Below are 20,456 nucleotides of genomic sequence, written 5' to 3'. Positions count from 1 at the left end.
AGCACTGCACCCTCCCTTGTTTGATCCTCCACATATTGAGCTAAAAAGTTTTCCTGTATACATTTTAAGAACTCCACTCCATCTAAGCCCTTAACATGATGACTATCCCAATTAATGTTGGGAAAGTTGAAATCACCTCATATAATTACCTTATTATTATTTTTACACACCTCTGCGAATTGCACACTTATTTGCTCCTCAATTTCCCGCTGACTATCTGGGGGTCTATAATAAACATCGAGCAATGTGGCTGTCCCTTTTTTATTCCTAAACTCTACCCATAAAGCTTCATTTGATGCCCCCTCCAAGATATCATCTCTCCTTACTGCAGTAACTGACTCCTTAACTAATATTGTAATGCCCCCTCCTCTTTTACCCCTTCCTCTGTCTCGCCTTAAGATTCTACATCCCGGGATATTGAGCTGCCAATCCTGCCCCTCCCTCAACCATGTCTCCGTGATGGCTACTATATCACAATTCCACGTGTCAATCCTTGCCCTTAACTCATTAATACTCCTGGCATTAAAGTTGAGGTCATCCATCCTGGTCTTACTCCCTTGAAACTTACTTCCGCTGTATTCCCTCTGACTTGTTTGCTTTCCTGTATTCAGCTGTGTCCCTATTCTGCTAGGAGTCTGCGTCCCCTCCCCCTGCCAAATTAGTTTAAACTCCTCCCAACAGCACTAGCAAACCCGCCAGCAAGGATGTTAGTCCCCCTCTGGTTCAGATGTAGACTGTCCCGCTTGTACAGGTCTTACCTTCCCCAGAAACGATCCCAGTGGTCCAGGAATCTAAAACCCTCCCTCCTGCACCAACTCTTAAGCCACGCATTCATCTGTGCTATTCTCCTATTTCTATACTCACTAGCACGTGGCACTGGGAGTAATCCAGAGATTACAACCCGAGAGGTCCTACTTTTTAGTCTACTGCCTAACTCCCTGAATTCTTGATGCAAGACCTCATCCCTCTTTCTACCTATGTCATTGGTACCAACATGCACCATGACCTCTGCCTTATCACCCTCCCCCTTCAGGATGCTCTGCAGCCGTTCAGTGACATCCCGGACCCTGGCACCAGGGAGGCAACACACCATCCTGGAGTCACGTTGACGGCCACAGTAGCGCCTATCTGTTCCCCTGACTATAGAATCCCCTATTACTATTGCTCTTCCTCTCTTTCCCCCTTCCTGTGCAGACAGGCTGCTTGTGGTGCCAGAAGCTTGGCTCTGTCCGCACTCCCTGGAGAAACCAGCCTCATCAGCCTCCAAAATAGAATACCGATTTGCAAGTGGGACCCCAGGGGACTCTTGAACTACCTGCCTGTCTCTCTTGGACTGCCTGGTGGTCACCCATTCCCTTTCTTCTTCAAGTCCCTTCAGCTGCAGTGTGACCACCTCTCTAAACCTGCTATCCACGATGCTCTCAGACTCGCGGATGCTTCACAGTGTTTCCAGCCGCCATTCCAGCTCTGAAACCCGAGCTTCCAGGAGCTGCAGCTTCCTCATATTCCCCCTGCATCTTTTTCCCAAAACCTTTAATCTATGTTCCCTAGTCCTTGTACTTGTTAATGGGAACAGTTTTTCCTTGTCTAACATATGTAAGCATGTCATAATCTTGTACACTTCTATTAAATCTCCCCTTGATCTCCTTTGTTCTAAGGAGAACAAACCCAGCTTTTCCAACTTAACCTTGCAACTAAAATGCCCCATCCTGGAAACATTCCAGTAAATCTCCTCTGCACCCTCTCAAAGACCATCACATCCTTCCTAAAGTGTGGTGCAGTATTCCAGAACTTTATAAAGATTGAGGATAACTTCCCTGCTTCTGTACTCAATACCTCTATTTATGAAGCCCAGGCTCACGTATGCTTTACTGTCCACTTTCTCAATATGTCCTACCACCTTCAAAGATCAATAGACAAGCACCCCACTCCCCCGTCCCCCAAGTCCCTCTGTTCCTGCACTCTCTTTAGAGTTGTGCCATGAAGTATATATTGCCTCTCCTTATTCCTTCTGCCAAAATGCATCACCTCACACTTGTCAGTATTAAATTCCATCTGGCACCTGTATGCCCATTTTTCTAGCTTATCAATGTCCTGTTGCAGGCGGTTCATATCATCCTCACTGTTTGCCGCACCTCCAAGTTTGGTGTCCTCAGCAAATTTTGAGATTCCACTCTGTATTTCAAGATCCAAGCCATTTATATAGAGCAAAAAAAAACAGTGGTCCTAGCACTGACCCTTGGTGAGCACCACTGTTTACCATCCTCCAGTCTGAAAAGCAAACATTTACTTTGACTCACTGTTCTCTGACCTTAAGCCAATTTTTTATCCAACTGGACACTGACCCTCCTATTCATCAAGCCTCAGTTATGTTAACTAGCCTTTTATGTGGTACCTTATAAAATGCTTTCCTGAAATCCACATAAACAACATCCACCACATTCCCTTCATCAACCTTCTCTGCTACTTCATCAAAAAATTCATTTAGATTAGTCAAGCATGATCTGCCTTTTACAACTCCATGCTGGCTATCTTTATGTAACTCAAATCTCTCCAAGTTTATTTTTCTCCCTGATTATTGTTTCTAAACCTTACCCACCACTGATGTTAAATGAACAGGCCTGTAGTTGCTAGGACTGTCCTTACACCCTTGGATGTGGAACCAAATGGAGCACACAGCACCGGATAAAACTTTTTAAAAACTGTATTTATTTTTTGTTGATAGCTGGTGCTGAACTGCTGAAGATTCCTGAGGGGTGCAGGCCCAGAACATACTCTGCCGAGTGCCAGCATTTGAAACGGGGTTTGAAAACAGGCATAGGCCCCTCTTTTGCACATGTAAGTGACATAACACCTGCAAAATCCCCCAACTCAGTATGGGGTTAAGCATCTTTTATGTGTTCTTGAGTCGTGGTGCAATGCCTCTAGAAATTGATAGTTTTAATGGGTGCAGCAAGGTCCAATTGATTCGCCAAGGACTCTGAAGTTCCCAGGTTTAGTTCCAGCTCTGTGTTGAGTTAGCTGATTCCAAGCAGAATTGTGATTATGTCTCTCCAAGGGCCATCCTGGACTTGGCTTCCCTCCTGAAGAATGATGTTTGTGACTGTCAGCTTATGATACCATCTAATGGGGTTGTGATGTACATCTGCCCCAAACGAGTAACTAACCAACTCTCACATGAAGAATGGCCATGGAGGGAAAGGTCTACATAGGTGGTAATGCTTGTGGAATCATAACCTGTCATAAGTCAGCAACTTCAGTGGAAAAAAAGAGAAAAGTTTGGGTTTGGAGGGGGAGGGACAATACGGAAACAGCAAATAATTCCTGAGATATTTCACCAGCTCATGAAAATATCTTTATTTGTTGTGAAAATTAGGTGGAACGCTAAGGCTAAGGTGTCACAGAATGTACAGACCACTAGCTAATCAAACAAATAGTACAACATTCATATAAAAAAGTACATTTGGAAGTAAATATCCCAACAAGCTGCTATTTAAAGATTTATCCTAATCTTCCTCCTTACCCTCTTAGTGACCATTTGAAAATGATGACCCGTCATCACTAACTCCCCAAGTGACAGAATTAATCTTTTCCTATTCATAATTTTAAAAGCCTCTATAAATTTTCTCTTAGCTTTTACTGCCAGGGAGAAATAGTCCCAGTATTTCAAGTGTCTCTTCGTAAATATAGTTTCCAATCACTGGTATCATACACATGAATCCATCCACATTGTATGGATTTAATGTTCTTTTTATAATGTAAACTAAATGATACAATTATAAAGGGGCTGAAGAAATGACAGGCAAATATTCCTCATACCTGTTTCCTTGCCTAAATGAAAGTATTTTTCTCATAGTACTTGCACTGATAGTGTGCTTTCACTGCTTTGGAAATTATTTCCACTACTTTAGCGGTCATTTCTACTCCTTTGGAGGTGACTTTCATTGCATTAGAAGTTAATTTCACTACATTGGAGGTTTGCGCATCTGATCTTCATTTTCCAACTGCCATACATCAGCTCAGCATGGATGCCACTTACGGTACTCTACCTTGGATCTCAGATGAAGTCCAAGATAAGTAGCAGCAGCAAGCGCACTAGTAGCAGGGCCACCAGCAGCAGAAACACCACCAGCAGGAGCAGCCACAGCAGCCTTCACCTGACAGAACTGCTGCTCCATAGGAAAGAGGGGATGAACACAGCAGTGCAGCTCGCAGGAAACAATACATGCAACACAGGGTTTATAGGCAGTGGATCAGCTTCCTGGACATGTCTGAACACTAGTGCCTCAGGAAGCTCAGGGTATCCCATCAGGTTGTGGTAGACATTTGCAACCTGCTGGAAGAAGATGTGCTGCAAAGTAGACCTGGTGACCATGCTTTGTCAGTGGCTGTCAAAGTGACCATCACCCTTAACTTCTTTGGCTATGGCTCATTCCAGAGATCTGCAGGAGATATTTGCAGAATATCATGTTCTGCCGCCCACAAATGCATAACACAGGTGATTGATGCCATGTTTGCCAGGGCAGGATATTACATAGACTTTGCCACTGATGATGCCAATCAGAATCGCAATGGGTGGGAGCTCAGGTTTGTGGTTCTGGCTGGCTTCCCACAGGTGCAGGACATGATCGACATGTGGCAATCAAGGCCTCGCTGAGATGACCCAGAAATGTTCATGAACCATAAGGGCTTCCACTGCATTAATGTGCAGCTCACACGCAACCACAAAAAGATCACAATGCAGGTGCCTGCATGATTCCCAGGGAGCTGCCACAAATCATTCATCCTGCTCCAGTCTACCCACCCTGAGCTCTTTGGACCTTGGAACAGACTTACCAGCTGGCTCTTTGGAGACAAGGGCTACCAACTTAAGACAAGGCTGATGACACCAATGAGGAGTCCAAGCACGCTACAATTGTAGCCATATGTTGATGAGATATGTAATAGAGCAAGTAATCGGGATGTTGAAGATGCACTACAGATGCCTGGACAGATCTGGAAACACTAGCCAGGGACTCGAGAATGATCGCTGTGTGCTGTGCTCTGCACAACATAGTGCATCAGCAAGGTTTAGAGCTGCAGGAGGAACAAGACGCAGATTGCATTGACTCTTCAGTGGAGAAGGAGGAAGTGGCTGTGGCACCAGCAGTGACGCACCTTGCTGCCCAGGATGCCCTTATAATAGCACAATTTAGTTACGTTTCACCAGTGCACCCATTTGGCAGCTGAATTCTGAACCTATTTGTCCTCCCCTCCTCCAACACAAAACAGTCCTGCAATCAACAAAGAATCTCTGTCACAGACACCCATTGCTTGCCTTCAAGTCCTGCCTCATCATTCATTACAAGTGAGAAGGCCACTTGCCAGGCAATAGGCAAAAATGGGCAAGATGGAAGAGTGGTGCAAACAATAAGCGATAAACAGAAACTTAACAATCTAACATTATGGTACGCACCCATGTGCATACCCTTCTGCTACTAGAAATCTTTATTCTTCCATGTTCTGCTACTCCCATGTGGTGTAACTGTTAAAAAATTCCAGCTATAATAAGGTTAAAAGAGTTATTTTCCTATGAATTAGGGATTAAATAATTAAAAGCAGAGTTCATCTTCCTGAAAGGTTAAAAGAAGTTCATAGGTATGCCTGGACATGCCCCTGTGGTCAAGGATGCAGCATAATTGCCTCTTCCTAGAACACAATGGCATTTTCTGAAAACAGGAATTCGCTCCTAAAAAGTCAGCAACATCATCCCCTCAGTCTCTTCTCTTGGCATTTCTTTGCAGACGAAGATTTTAGGAAGGTTGTACTCATCTGTTGCAGGCCCGCTGGTGGCTAGTCAGGCCTATCCATGACCAGCAGGTTCTCCCACAGTGGGTGCAAGTGAAGGTGTAGTCACTGCAGGGGGCAATTGGGTCAATCCTTCTCCTCCTTTTCTCTTTCATGCTGGTTCTTCGCACAGTCTCAAAGGTGTCTGAAGTCCTCCTGATGTAGCATCTCCAGGCATCACAATCTATGGCTTGCACTTCCCACTAGTGATGGTCGATGTGGCACACAGAGCGGGACTTCTTCAGGGAGCCCTTGAAACGTGTTTGTGTGGGACCCCTCTGTTCTGTTTACCAGTGGTCAGCTCTCCGTACCCCAACACGATCTTGGGCAGGCAACTGTCGTCCATCCAGGCAACATGACCCACCCAACTCTGTTGGCTTTGCAGAAGGATGGGCTTGATGCTGGTGATGTTGGCTGTTTCCAGGACTTCAATATTTGAGATGTGGTCCTGCCAGTGGATCTTGAAGATGCTGCGGAGGCAGCACTGATGGAAGCGCTCCAGAAGGCGTGCATGATGGCGGTATAGGACCCATGACTCGATGCCATACAGAAGGGTGGTGAGGACCACGACTTTGTACACATTGAGTTTGGTCTGTGCTCTGAGGCTGTGGTTGCTCCACACTCATTGTAGAGTCTGCCAAATGTGCTGTTTGCTTTTGAAAGCCTATTGTAGACATTTGGAACTCACTCTCACAAATGTCAGTTAATGCTAGATCAATTATTAATTTTGAATTTGAGATTGATAGATTTTTGTAATACAAAGTTATTAAGGGATATAGGGCAAAGGCAGGTATAAGGAGTTAGGTCACAGATCTAACTGCAGTTAGACTGCAGTTTCACCCATCATGCTTTGAATCCACCCAAGATCACAGGTATCTCCGAGAAATACAACGTTCCTCGGACTGCTACTCTCGCCGCATCCTGAGATCCACACTCAGTGCTATGCGCCGCCATATGCACACACTGGACCTCTCTCTCCAGCAGCACCGTCTCACCTTATCTCAAAGCTGTTCTACTCCGCAGTTTCATCTCATCTTACGTCTCATCCGACGCATTAACAAAAAACTTTTTTTCTTCCTTTCAGGTGTTAAGGAACGCAAGCTCCAGCAGCTGATGGGGACTAATGCCCCTCCAGATCCTCCTTCTGCTTCACTTCCCTCTGACCCCACCCCTTCTGATCTGACCCCTTGCCGTGTATTCACTATACCCTCTGACCTCCCCCTCTCTGATGCTGAGCGTTCTGTACTCAGCAAAGGTCTCAGTTTTATCCCCATACGCCCCCACCTCAATGAATTTCGCGCTCGGCATGACGTTGAGCTCTTCTTCCGTCGCCTCCGCCTCCGGGCTCACTTCTTCGACCAGGAGTCCACCCCCCGACCAGCAGACCCATTCACCCGCCTCCAGCATTCTCCCTCTACCTGGACCCCTCCCCCTGGCCTCTTACCCGCTCTTGATCTCTTAATTGAAAACTGTCGGCGAGACATTGGTCATCTCAATTTCTCTGCCCCCCTCACTCATTCTAACCTGTCCCCCTCTGAACTTGAGGCACTCCGTTCTCTCAGGTCTAACCCCGACATGGTCATCAAACCTGCAGACAAGGGTGGTGCTGTTGTTGTATGGCGTACCGACCTCTACCTTGCAGAAGCTCAACGCCAACTCACAGACACCTCTTCCTACCTCCCTCTGGACCATGACCCCACCACCGAACATCAAGCCACCGTCCAAAGGACTGTCACTAACCTCATCTCCTCTGGAGATCTTCCCTCTACGGCTTCCAACCTCATAGTCCCACAACCCCGGACAGCCCGCTTCTACCTCCTTCCCAAAATCCACAAACGGGACTGTCCCGGCAGACCCATTGTGTCAGCCTGCTCCTGCCCCACTGAACTTATTTCTTCCTATCTAGACTCTATCTTTTCTCCGCTGGTCCAGTCTCTTTCCATCTACATCCGTGACTCTTCTGACGCCCTACGTCATTTTGACAATTTCCAGTTTCCTGGTCCCAACCGCCTCCTCTTCACTATGGACGTCCAATCGCTCTACACCTCCATCCCCCACCAGGATGGTTTGAGGGCTCTCCGCTTCTTCCTGGAACAGAGGCCCAACCAGTCCCCATCCACCACCACCCTCCTCCGCCTGGCTGAACTTGTTCTCACATTGAACAACTTCTCCTTCAACTCCATGCACTTCCTTCAAGTAAAAGGTGTCGCTATGGGTACCCGCATGGGTCCTAGTTATGCCTGTCTTTTTGTGGGATATGTCGAGCATTCTTTGTTCCAGTCCTACTCAGGCTCCCTCCCCCAACTCTTTTTCCGGTACATTGATGACTGTATTGGTGCCGTTTCCTGCTCCCGCCCCGAACTAGAAAACTTTATCAACTTTGCTTCCAATTTCCACCCTTCTCTCACCTTTACATGGTCCATCTCTGACACTTCCCTTCCCTTCCTCGACTTCTCTGTCTCCTTCTCTGGGGATAGGTTGTCTACCAAGATCCATTATAAGCCCACTGACTCCCACAGCTACCTTGACTACATTTCTTCACACCCTACCTCCTCTAAGGACTCCATTCCATTCTCCCAGTTTCTCCGTCTCCAACGCATCTGCTCTGATGATGCTACCTTCCATGACGGTGCTTCTGATATGACCTCCTCTTTCCTCAACCGAGGATTTCCCCCCACTGTGGTTGACAGGGCCCTCAACCGTGTCCGACCCATTCCCCGCACCTCTACCCTCACCCCTTCCCCTCCCTCCCAGAACCATGACAGGGTTCCCCTTGTCCTCACTTTTCATCCCACCAGCCTCCATATCCAAAGGATCATCCTCCGCCATTTTCGCCACCTCCAGCGTGATGCCACTACCAGTCACATCTTCCCCTCCCTTCCCCTGTCAGCATTCCGAAGGGATCGTTCCCTCCGCGACACCCTGGTCCACTCCTCCATTACCCCCACCACCTCGTCCCCGTCCCAGGGCACCTTCCCCTGCAATCGCAGGAGGTGTAATACCTGCCCATTTACCTCCTCTCTCCTCACTATCCCAGGCCCCAAACACTCCTTTCAGGTGAAGCAGCAATTTACTTGTACTTCTTTCAATGTAGTATACTGTATTCGCTGCTCACAGTGTGGTCTCCTCTACATTGGGGAGACCAAGCGCAGACTGGGTGACCGCTTTGCGAAACATCTCCGCTCAGTCCGCAAGCAGGACCCTGATCTTCCGGTTGCTTGCCATTTCAACACTCCCCCCTGCTCTCATGCTCACATCTCTGTCCTGGGATTGCTGCAGTGTTCCAGTGAACATCAACGCAAGCTCGAGGAACAGCATCTCATCTACCGATTAGGCACACTACAGCATGCCGGACTGAACATTGAGTTCAATAATTTCAGAGCATGACAGTCCCCCATTTTACTTTCATTTTTAGTTATTTTTTCTTCCTTTTTTTTACATTCCTTTTTATATTTTTTACAATTTTTTTTTTGCATTTATTTCATTTCATCTTAGTTTGTTCAGTTTGCTTACCCACTGTTTTTTTCAGGTTGTTTTTCTTCAGGTTTGCACTTGCTGCTGTTCAATATTCAGTGTATTCACACCTAATCTGTACTAATGCTTTGTCTTTCAACACACTATTAACATATTGTTTGCCTTTGCTCCGTGACCTTTTGGTCAGCTATGTGGCCTGGTCCAATCTGCACCTTCTCCTTTGTTATCGCTTGCCCCACCCCGACCTCACTTGTTTATAATCTGTGACTTTTCTAATATTTGTCAGTTCCGAAGAAGGGTCACTGACCCGAAACGTTAACTATGCTTCTCTTTCCACAGATGCTGCCAGACCTGCTGAGTGATTCCAGCATTTCTTGTTTTTGTTTCAGATTTCCAGCATCCGCAGTATTTTGCTTTTATTTTAGGTCACAGATCAGCCTGATCTCACTGAATGACAGAACAGACTCAAGGGACTAAATGGCCTACTCCTGATCCTATGCTCTTAATTCCTATTCTGACACCTTCAGTTGCTCCATTTCACCCATGCTATATACTTAATCCCATGCTCCCTCCTGAATCCCAAGATTGAGATTTCCTCATGGCAGATGTACTTGTGCTGATGCTTGTGACAGGTGGGCATGGCTGTCTGTTGTGAGACGGTAAGCTCAGCATCCTCAGGCAGTGTGATTGGTATTTCCTCAGATACCTCTATGGAAACATAAGAGGAACAAGTATTACAATGGAAACAACAGTACTTCGAGTAAATGTGACTTCCCAATACATGGTGTGTTATGATGCTATTGTGCATGTTAAATTTAGGACTACCTGAGTTTGTGAATAATTAGGGGAAGAAGATTGAGAACCAATGGTAGGTGCTAGTCCAGTTCTATGGATACATTTCTGCATGACCCTTTATCATTGCCTCTGCCTATCACAGGACCACTGGCTGGAGAGTTATTGATCAATACGCCTGAGGCTTGTACGGCACCTCTATTGAGTGCAATGCATGCAAGAAGTGCTGAATAGTTGTACAATTAAGCAGGCCTTGCAAACTCATACATGGTCTCAGTCTGTTTGGAACACAAGATAAACTTGTGTCATTTGGTTGCAGTGCCACTGTGCCACGATCAGAAAATTTGCTCTTAAATCCCAGCACATGTTGCTACCTTCAGGAAAGACAAAATACAAGAAGGCATTAATAAACTATCCAAATGTTTATTGATTAATTAATTTCAATATAGATATTTGTGAGGTGGTGCATTTCAGTCAGAAGAATAAGGAGGCTGCATACTCCTTGGAAAATACTCTAAGCAGGTTAGAGGAGCAAAGGGATGTAGGGGTACAGATACATGAATTACTCAAAGTAGTGATACAGGTTGATAAGAAAAGCAAACAAAGCACCGGGGTTTATTCCTAGAGGAATAGAATTGAAAAACAGAGAATTTGTGTTCAACTTGTATCGAACCATGGTTAAAACATACTTAAGAGTGCTGGGAACACTTCAAATCTCCATATTTTAAAAAAGATGTAGAGGCACTGCAGAAGGTGCAAAAATATGTACAAGCACGATACTAAAACCGAGAGGTTATATCTATCAGGAGAGATTAAACAGGGGCTCTTTTCTCTGGAAAAAAATAAGACGGAGGGGTGACCTGCTGGATATCTTTAAGATTACAAAAGGGTTTGATAAGGTAGATGTAGAGAAAATTTTTCCACTTGTGGGGAGACCAAAACTAGGGCCAATGAATATACGATAATCACCAAGAAGTCCGATAGGGAATTCAGAAGAACCTTCTTTACCCAAAGAGTGGTTAGAATATGGAGCTCAATATCTTAAGTAGTAGTTGAGGTGAATAGCATATCTGTATTTAAGGGGAAGCTAGATAAAGACATGAGAGAGAAGAGAATGGAAGGTTGTGCTGATGAAAAGGGTAAGAGGAGTTTCATGTGGAGCATAAACACTGGCATAGCCCAGTTGGACTGAATAGCCGGTGTCATGCAGGCCCCCACCTGCCAAGAATGAGACACATTAATTTTGCCACATGAACATTGATTTTTAAACTGTTACTGGCGTAATGAAAGAACTTTTTTTGAAAAAAAACACCAGATCCTGGACTGGTAAGATATTTGCATAGTAACAGACAGTACTTGGAAAGGACAACGTTTAGTTTAGTTTAGTTTAGAGATACAGCACTGAAACAGGCCCTTCGGCCCACCGAGTCTGTGCCAACCATCAACCACCCATTTATACTAATCCTACACTAATTCCATATTCCTACCACATCCCCACCTGTCCCAATATTTCCCTACCACCTACCTGTACTAGGGGCAATTGCTAATGGCCAATTTACCTATCAACCTGCGAGTCTTTGGTATGTGGGAGGAAACCGGAGCACCCGGAGGAAACCCACGCAGACACAGGGAGAACTTGCAAACTCCATACAGGCAGTACCCAGAATTGAACCCGGGTCGCTGGAGCTGTGAGGCTACGGTGCTAACCACTGCGCCACTGTGCCGCCCACTCCCTGCTCCAATTTAATCTACAATGGATTTTTGATTACCAGACGTTGAAGCTAGCTTTCCAGGTTAACTGCCAAGATTGCCGAATACACAAACAGACGTGCTCAGACCAGTTTAGTCACATGACTAACTGGCTGTTGGAGTTTTTTGCATTTGAACTTGCCACAGAGTTTTAAAACTCAGAAGTCTGTTTGCTCCTGAACTAGAAAAGACCTCTCGTGGCTGGCTTGCTGCTGCCTCTCTCCTGTCTGCTAATCTCTCTCTCACCAACTTTGGAATCCATTGAAGACACAGGAACCTCAAAAGAGAATAGTCTCCAAGAGTGAACAAGGTTTAAGAAGAATACTGGGCCCCAACGAAAAGCAAGACCATATCTTCAATCAAGGATTACAACAAGCTCAAAGCACAGTAACAAAAACCCCTCCTGAGAGATTGCCTCAAACTGTTCCACTTTATCTTTTCTTCTGTTCTTTTCCGTCTCTAGTTGCATGTGCGTATCGCATATGACATGCTAGCGTGGGGCACAGTGTGTATCTATAGGTATTATCAGAATTAGAGTTTAAGTTTAAATTTTAATAAATTACACTTTTCTTCTTCAAACCTAAGAAGGCCTGTTTGTGCTCATTTCTTTGCCTTATAATTGGAAAGTGGTGAACAAGGAGTCACCAAGGGGGCTGGGGGGGCTCAAAAAAGTGTGTTTAAAAATTAAACCCTGTTACAATAAGACCAAGTGAAGGCTGAGAAAGACCCCTAGACATCTTTCTCACCTCGTCATAACACCTGTTTCTGTGCGGTACATTCTATGTAATCCTATGTAAAAGGAGAGAAAAGTTGAAATAAAATGCATTTACTTCGAAATAAATTAGCTTTATCACTTATCAAATGAAGTATAGACTCCCTCCCACCTATGTCAAATAAACTCTCCCACAGACAGCTTTGTGTTCTTATAGATCCAGCATGTCCTTGATCGCAATACATTCTGAATCATCTCTCATTATTCTACCACTGACAGTATATTGTCTTCAACCTGAAAGCAAATCCATGTGGAACATTGTTGCCATAGGGATAGGAAACCAGCAAGCCACATTTGGTAGATTCTCCTTGAAACCAAAAAACTTTTCTAATTGCAAGAATGTTCAGTGTCCTAATGTAATCTTGCATGAAGTATTAATTTTTAATATAATTTGAGCTTTTGTTGAATCTCTTTTTCCATGGGTCAGTTTTTGAGTGGCTGCAGTCATTCATTCCTTTATTCTGTATTCTAAAATGGATTCCAAAAACAATTTCACTGATATGTGCAATTTAAAAAAGGTCATTTTTTTTCTACTACCTATCACAACGCTTGTTTTAGAGTCAGTCTATTATTGTTGGTAATAACTATACTCCCACATCCTTTGTTTTGAGCTGCGGTGGTTAATTAAAGAAATATTAATTGTCGCTTTATTCTAGTTTGGAATACTAAAGACTGCCAGTGATCCTGAACCTTCATCGACAAGCTCAGTCTCAACCATCACACACCAAACTAATTTATGCAATTTCATCTGAGTCAAATGTTATTGGACAATCTTTCATTCTGTATCCAAAAATGCACTACTGGAGAAAGGAAGCACAGAATAAATCAAAGAGCCACAAAAACACGCACATGCAAAGATTATCAGCATGGACAACAATCAGAAATTATGTGTATAATAAAAGGAATTGGTATTTTTGCTTGTTTGCCATGGTAATTATCTATCTTTTTTTAAGCTTTCAAGACTCCAGCGTTATCATTCAGAAGCAAACCACTGAAGATCTGAACATTCAGCCCACAGGTGATCATTTGTCTTCTTCCTGCAGGGAAGCGCAAAAATCTGATCCATGTTTCTTAATAACAACATGGTGACATCGAGAAGTCAGTCGTGTGAAGAGAAGGGTTGCAGGCATGGACCCGCACCCTACCACATCATGATACCTCGCGTCAGTTTGATAAAGTGCTGGTTAAGTTCTCAAGCTGCCCCCACACTCTAGCCAAGTCTGCCAAATTATTCCGAAGAAGGGTCACTGACCCGAGACGTTAACTCTGCTTCTCTTTCCACAGATGCTGCCAGACCTGCTGAGTGGTTCCAGCATTTCTTGTTTTTATTTCTGCCAAATTATTGTTGAGATATCAGAGAGTGGACCATCATTGGAAGCCAATACGTTATTGGAAAAGACTCCAAGTATTGAAAGATTAACATGATGTGCATTTAGTAGTTAGAGACCATCACCATCACTACAAGGTCAAAACATCCAACAATAATCTGTCGCACAGTTGCTCCTCCTACTCAGGAAGCCTCAGTTTATGGGATAGGACATCTAAAAGTTGTAGGGTCATGAAATAGAAGTATCGTTGTAGGGTTTACATCTCATAACTGATGTAAAAAAAAGTAAATATTGATCTTTTTATTTTTCTTTGATGTGAACAGTGTTTACGGGGTAGTGTTGCGGAAAGATACTAATTGCTGGGAGGTGGTTGAAAGGTGGCAGAGGATCTGAAGGTTTCCACCCCATAATATGAAAAGAAATAGGTGAGGAGATTGCAGGTGCATTAGTCATAATTTTCTAAAGAGCACTAGATTCAGGAATTGTGAGGTATTTACAAATCTCACCATTATTTAAGAAGAGGGGAGGCAGAAACTGAGGGCTAGATTTTCCTGGCCCTTTGAGTATGGACTGGGAGGTGGAAGGAGCCAGAATATCATAACAGAAGGCATTGGGACAGAAGCCCAACGTCTTTACGTTGCATCCGGATATTCCGAAGGGTGGGCGGCATGGTGGGAGGGCCTTGTGTTCAAACGCGGGGGAAAGTAATTAAGCCTGTTAAACAGGCTTATTTTAAAACTGCTATTTTACTGGGGTTTTCAAATTTTTCAAAAGCAGCACAGGAACCATGAGGCCTCAGAGCCTCGCCAGGTATAGCAATGCAATAAGTTAGCAGGAGACCAGTGTTGGCTCCAGACAACAGCCATCGTGAATGTTTGTGTAGATTGGCAGGGAGGGTGGAACAGTATGGGCATTGGCAGTGTCAGTTGGGAGGAGGGAAAAAGTTGCCAGCACTGCAGGGGCATACCGCCAGAGTGCCATATCGGGATTGGTACTTGTGTGGATAAAGCAGAGGGTGTAAGGAGCCTTGGAAAGGGAGTGAAACTACCTGCCATAGGCTTCATTCATTCAGGCTTTGGGATCTCTAGTGAAGAAGAGCATCAGAGAGGGAGAGACCTGCAGCCATAGACAGTGGGACAGCAGCAACCTCTAGGCTAACAAAAGTGCCAACCTCGGGGAGGGTGGGGGAGGGGGGGAATTGCAGGAGGTGGGGAGGGGAATGCAACCAACCTCCTGCACACAGAAGAGGTTACCCTTCAGAAAGGGTCCTGCATCTGAGGCTCAGCAACGTTTAAGTGTTAGAACAGTAGTGTCCCCGAAGACACCGCCCCTGCAGGGAGGCCATCACAGAGCTGTGTGCTATGATGGAGGATGACTGAGCACCATAGGAAGTGATGGCCACCCAATGCTAAGGCAGTCCCAGGTGCTAGAGATTTTCAGACCCCCCCCCCCACCCCCCCAACATGCCTTCAAGGATGGATACTGGATGACACGGGCTACCCACTGAAGATGTGGCTACTGATAAAGCAGAGGGTGTAAGGGGCCTTGGAAAGGGAGTGAAACTACCTGCCATAGGCTTCATTCATTCAGGCTTTGGGACCTCTAGTGAAGAGGAGCATCAGAGAAGGAAAGGCCTGCAGCCACTAGAGTGGTGCAGTGGTTAGCACTGCAGCCTCACAGCTCCAGCCTCCTGGGTTCGGTTCTGGGTGCTGCCTGTGTGGAGTTTGCAGGTTCTCCCTGTGACCGCATGGGTTTTCGCCGGGTGCTCCAGTTTCCTCCCACAGCCAAAGACTTACAGGTTGATAGGTAAATTGGTCATTGTAAATTGCCCCTAGTGTAGGTAGGTGGTAGGGTGGGGATGTGTAGGGAAAATGGGATTAATGTAGGATTAGTATAAATGGGTGGTTGATGGGCGGCACAGACTCAGTGGGCCGAAGGGCCTGTTTCAGTGCTGTATGACTCTATGATATAGAGGAGAGGTAAAACAGCTGCCTCAGTGCAACTTGAGCAAGCTATAGGGCCTCCGGAGATGCAGTTCAGATACCTCGATTGATCCAGGAGTGCCCTTCAGTATGCCCCAGCAAGGGTCTTGCATATCATGGTGGTGTGATGTGCCTGTGTCTGGCACTACAAAGGGGATAGCATTTGAATAATGAGGATATTGTGATGCCTCCTCCGATGATGGGGGGATGGAGGAAGGTGATGACCAGGCACAGGATGTTGATAAGGCCCAGGGACCACAGGAAAGGTGTTATGAGATACTTGCAAGAGAGGCTTGGGCCATGCTAATACAGGCACATTTCACATGATCCTTACTAACAGATCCATGCAATCTAATTAAGCTTCACCTTTCTCCAGCCCTGTTGCTGTCTCCTTCATTGAGCTTGCTGTTTACCTGCAACCAGTAAGTCATTAGACTGCAGCATGAAGAATATATTGACCTTACATGATGTGGTCCCTCCCAATCCACCCTTTGAGAGAGGCAGGGTACTCCTGAAGTTTCAGTGACCCTCAAGAAATGGAAGGATAACTCTTGCCTTGCCACATCACAATAACAAATTGCAAGGCAGCATACTTTAACAAACTATTAACCCATGAACCCCGAGTGTAGCTAGATGCTCTTCTTAAATCTCTGACATGTGCTTCTGTGCTGTCAACTGAGGAGGAGGCAGCCTGCTGACCTTGCTACCCTGTGGCTTTGGATGACCTTGGCAATTGTCCTCTGACTGCCTGAGGCCTGGAGGGTCCTGTCATATTGAGGGCCTCCTACACAAGTGCAGGACCTCCCTCTTTCATCACAGCTGTGTGAGGCGCTGATGTCACTGACAGAGGGGCCGAGGGGCCACTACCCAGACCAGGAATGCCCTGACAGCAGCTCCCAGAAGCACAGGCACACTTGTACCTCACTGCTCACGTGAGAAGTCCAAGGATTTGGCAGTGAGTTCAAGGGCCTTGGCCCCCTCTTGCCCATCCATTGCTGCACAAAGCTCATGGATTTGGCAATGGCATGAAGGTCTGTGCGCACCTCTGGCAGCACTGAGTAGTCTGCTGGATATGGCTTGCCATGAGGGTCAACAATCTCTCAATAGAGGAAGCCAAGTGTGCACATGTCTTTCATCATCCATGACAGGGTGAGCGTATCCTCTGGAAGCTCCACCAGATGTTCCCACACCTCACGCTGCAGCTCCAGCATCTGCCGCCTTGCTGACAACTCTAGAGGTATGTCACCAGCCTGAGACTCAGTATCATCCTGGCGTCCCACTATCCTCCAAGTTTGGCCTCGGCTGTCACAACCTCCATCAGCTGCTCGGGTGCTTCTGTGCTGTGCTCACCAGATTGTGACCCCAAGTCTACTCATGAATGGATAGCTACCAACATGAGACTATCTGCGTTGGTGCAAGGTGCTGGAGAATGATGTGACAGTGCACCCTCTGAGATCCTCTCCTCCTCCTTAGAGGTGGACAGCTGTCCCTAGGCCATTGGAGCTGTCTGCTCTTGTCTATGACCCGCGTGAGAGAGAAGATTAATTAGATGGCAATGCACATTCCATCATGTCCTTCAGACTACTCCTTGTGTGAAGCTCCATGTGACCGGTCATAGGCGTGAGCACTACGCCTCGTGTTTGTCAGAGGCTCTCTTGTGCCCATCCATTAAGCTATTTAGTTTCGCGTGTCACCACTCCTGTCTCACCATCTGCAATGGGCCAGCCCCTACGCTGGCCTCTGAGTTTGAGAGCCCCCTCCTCTATGGGGATTAAGATGGTGAGGTAAGGGACCCTGCCCCCAGTCTTGGCCCTTTCTTTGGCTTGTGCGCAGTCTTCTCTAGCAAGCACATAAATGATCATTGTTAGTTGCCTGACAAAGACATGCACAACACCTATACTGGTGGCAGCCTAATTGTCCATGATGGAGCCACAGGAATGCTTCCTGCATGCGGCCGCTCAGAAGCAGCAATGCAGGAATCAACTCTGACACACTGGGGCCATTCACTGAGAGGCTACCATGGCTATGACAGGCAATGCTGCTGCTTGGCCCCATTGCCACTGACTGGGTTGGCATTCCCTTTTAACTAATCTCACCCTCACGCATAGCCACATGTAAGCCCCTAAGGAAAGCAATGCGTGGTGCACTCTGTCATGAGTGCTATCTTAAGCAACACAATGAGGTATGAGGATGCCAGTTCCTTCATTTATTAACAGTTAAACTCGTATATACAATACAGAGCAAACTATATACAGAACCTTTGTTTAGGGTGTTCCAGTGCAGAGTGACTATGGCTTCTAGTCACAGACTACATCCTGATACTTAACTCATTAGCATACTGAGTTCTTAAAGGGACATCACTCTTAAAGCAATCATACAACATCCCCTTTCTTTACATAGAGTCTTGTACGCTACACTGAAAACATATAAAATTGGATAATATCAAAATTAGTTATACAGGGATATAGATTATAACATTTACAAATATATGGATAGGGATTGTGAAATGTACAAGTGTAGAAGCTTAAGAGTATTGATATCATTTTGGTGGTTTGACAACTCTTCCAGATCTTGTTATGGTATAACCTTCTGGGGATGTGGATTTCACCCTTGGCTGTTTTTGGTTTGCAGACATGTTGTCAATGTGTTGATTGTTGTCCTGTGGTTGCATCACACACTCATCGTCGGATTGTGTTGTTTTGAGTCCGCTGTGCGCAATTGGAGTATTGCATACTTCTCTTAATTGGCTTCGCTTCCTGCTCTGTTAGATGTTGTAACCTCGTAAGACCTAGTCTCACTACATACTTTGGATACCTTTGTGGGTATCCATATTCACATTGTGGGATGACTCTGACCTTTTGAACTACATATAGCTGAGGTAGTTCCGCCCCTGCATGCCGGTCATGCACCATCTTCATTCTCCCTTGTTTTTTGAGCAATGTCTCCTGCATCTCAGAGAATTTAGACAGATGATGGCTTGGCAGAATCATTATCACTTGTCTGCCAAACATGATCTCTGCTGGTGATGGTAAGCTCATATCCATAGGTGTAGCTCTGAGGTGTAACATGGCAATACAAACATCTTGTTTCGTTATCCTGCGCTTCAGGATTTAACTGTGTGAACCATTCGCTTGACAAGACCATTAGATCTAGCGTAATGTGGTGAGGACGTCATATAGTTTACGCCCCATTTGGCACTCATATCCCTGAAAGGTTTGCCTGTATACTGTGGCCCATTGTCAGGAATAATTTCTTCAGGTGTACCGAATAGACTGAATATGGCACACGATGTGTCTGCAATGACTGTGCTTGAAGTGTCTTTTACCTGTCTGACAATTGGAAATTTGGAGAAATAATCAGTGACTAAGATAAAGGTAAATAGGTCAGTGGCGATTTTGGACCAAGGGACTGACGGAATCTCATGAGGGTTATAAGGTTCTTTATGTTGTTGTGGCTGGTGGCGTTGGCATGCCTCGCACATACTCATTAAATTTTCGATGTCAACGTTGATCCCTGGCCAATAAACAGGGTCTCAAGCCAGTTGTCTCATTCGCTCTATACCCATATGGCCTTGGTGAAGTTGTGACAAGATGTCCTGTTGGAGCACTTTGGGCACAATCACTTGTTTTCCTTTGAAGGTTATGCCTCTCGAGATACCGAATTCATCTCCAGAAGGCTAAAAGCATCTGAGGGTTTCTGTCACCTCATTTATCGTATCAGGCCATCCTTCTATGATTACTCTCCACAGTGTCTTCAGTTGTGAATAACTGGTTGTTTCTGATAGTAGTTGGTCACATTTGTGCTGACCAAAATGCAATAAATTGATTTTGAGGACATCTTCCACTTCAACGTCCATGCTGTCTACTTGTAGATCCAGTGGAACTTCTTCATTCTTGTTCGGATTTGGCAATCTGCTCAGCGTATGCGAGGTGACCATTTTGGTATCCGGTTTGGAGCAGACATCGAAGTCATACCCTTGTACTTTCATTAAAAGTTGCTGTAGTCGAGGTGGTGTGCTTGTCAATTGTTTGCACCAGATCATCTCCAGTGGTTTGTGATCAGTTTCCACAGTGAACTGCTTACCAAACAGGTAGGTGTGGAACCTTGTGATCCCAAACACCAGAGCAAGCGTTTCATGCTCTATGCTTGAGTAGTTGGATTGTGCTGAGGATAAACTTTTGGATCCGAATACAATTGGTTTGCCATCCTACAGGATGCACTCTCCTGGCCCTTTCTGTGAGGCGTCGACGTCCAGGATTGTCTTCTTCCTCGTATCATAGTACTGTAGGGTACAGGTTTCTGCTGACAATGCTTGTTTGAGAGACTCAAACATGTGCTGATGGTCCTCCCACCATACCTGTGACATGTCTTTCTTTAAGAGCTCTCAATGATGATGCTTTGTCAGAAAAATTTGGAATGTATGGTGCAAAGAAGTTGGAAAATCCAAGACATCTCTGTAGACCTTCTTTGTCTTGTGAGGTAGGCATATGCCTTAGATCTTCGACTTCACCTAGATCAGGATAGATTTCATAA

General features: G+C 45.5%; 1 long non-coding RNA gene across 1 annotated transcript in view; it reads left to right on the top strand.

Moving 5' to 3' along the window:
* The window catches only part of LOC137376380 (uncharacterized), a 54,050-nt gene extending 40,664 nt beyond the window's left edge, over positions 1-13,386 (top strand). Inside the window, exons 2-3 of the long non-coding RNA XR_010976201.1 lie at positions 2,726-2,838; positions 13,270-13,386. This is a non-coding gene — a long non-coding RNA (uncharacterized lncRNA). The remainder of the gene's footprint in view (positions 1-2,725; positions 2,839-13,269) is intronic.
* Positions 13,387-20,456: the final 7,070 nt, after the last annotated feature.

The sequence above is a fragment of the Heterodontus francisci genome, chromosome 13 (genome assembly GCF_036365525.1).
Source record: "Heterodontus francisci isolate sHetFra1 chromosome 13, sHetFra1.hap1, whole genome shotgun sequence".
In the NCBI taxonomy this organism is placed as follows: Eukaryota; Metazoa; Chordata; class Chondrichthyes; order Heterodontiformes; family Heterodontidae; genus Heterodontus; species Heterodontus francisci.
Note: the sequence above shows the minus strand (reverse complement) of the source record. Positions and strands in the feature narration are given on the sequence as shown.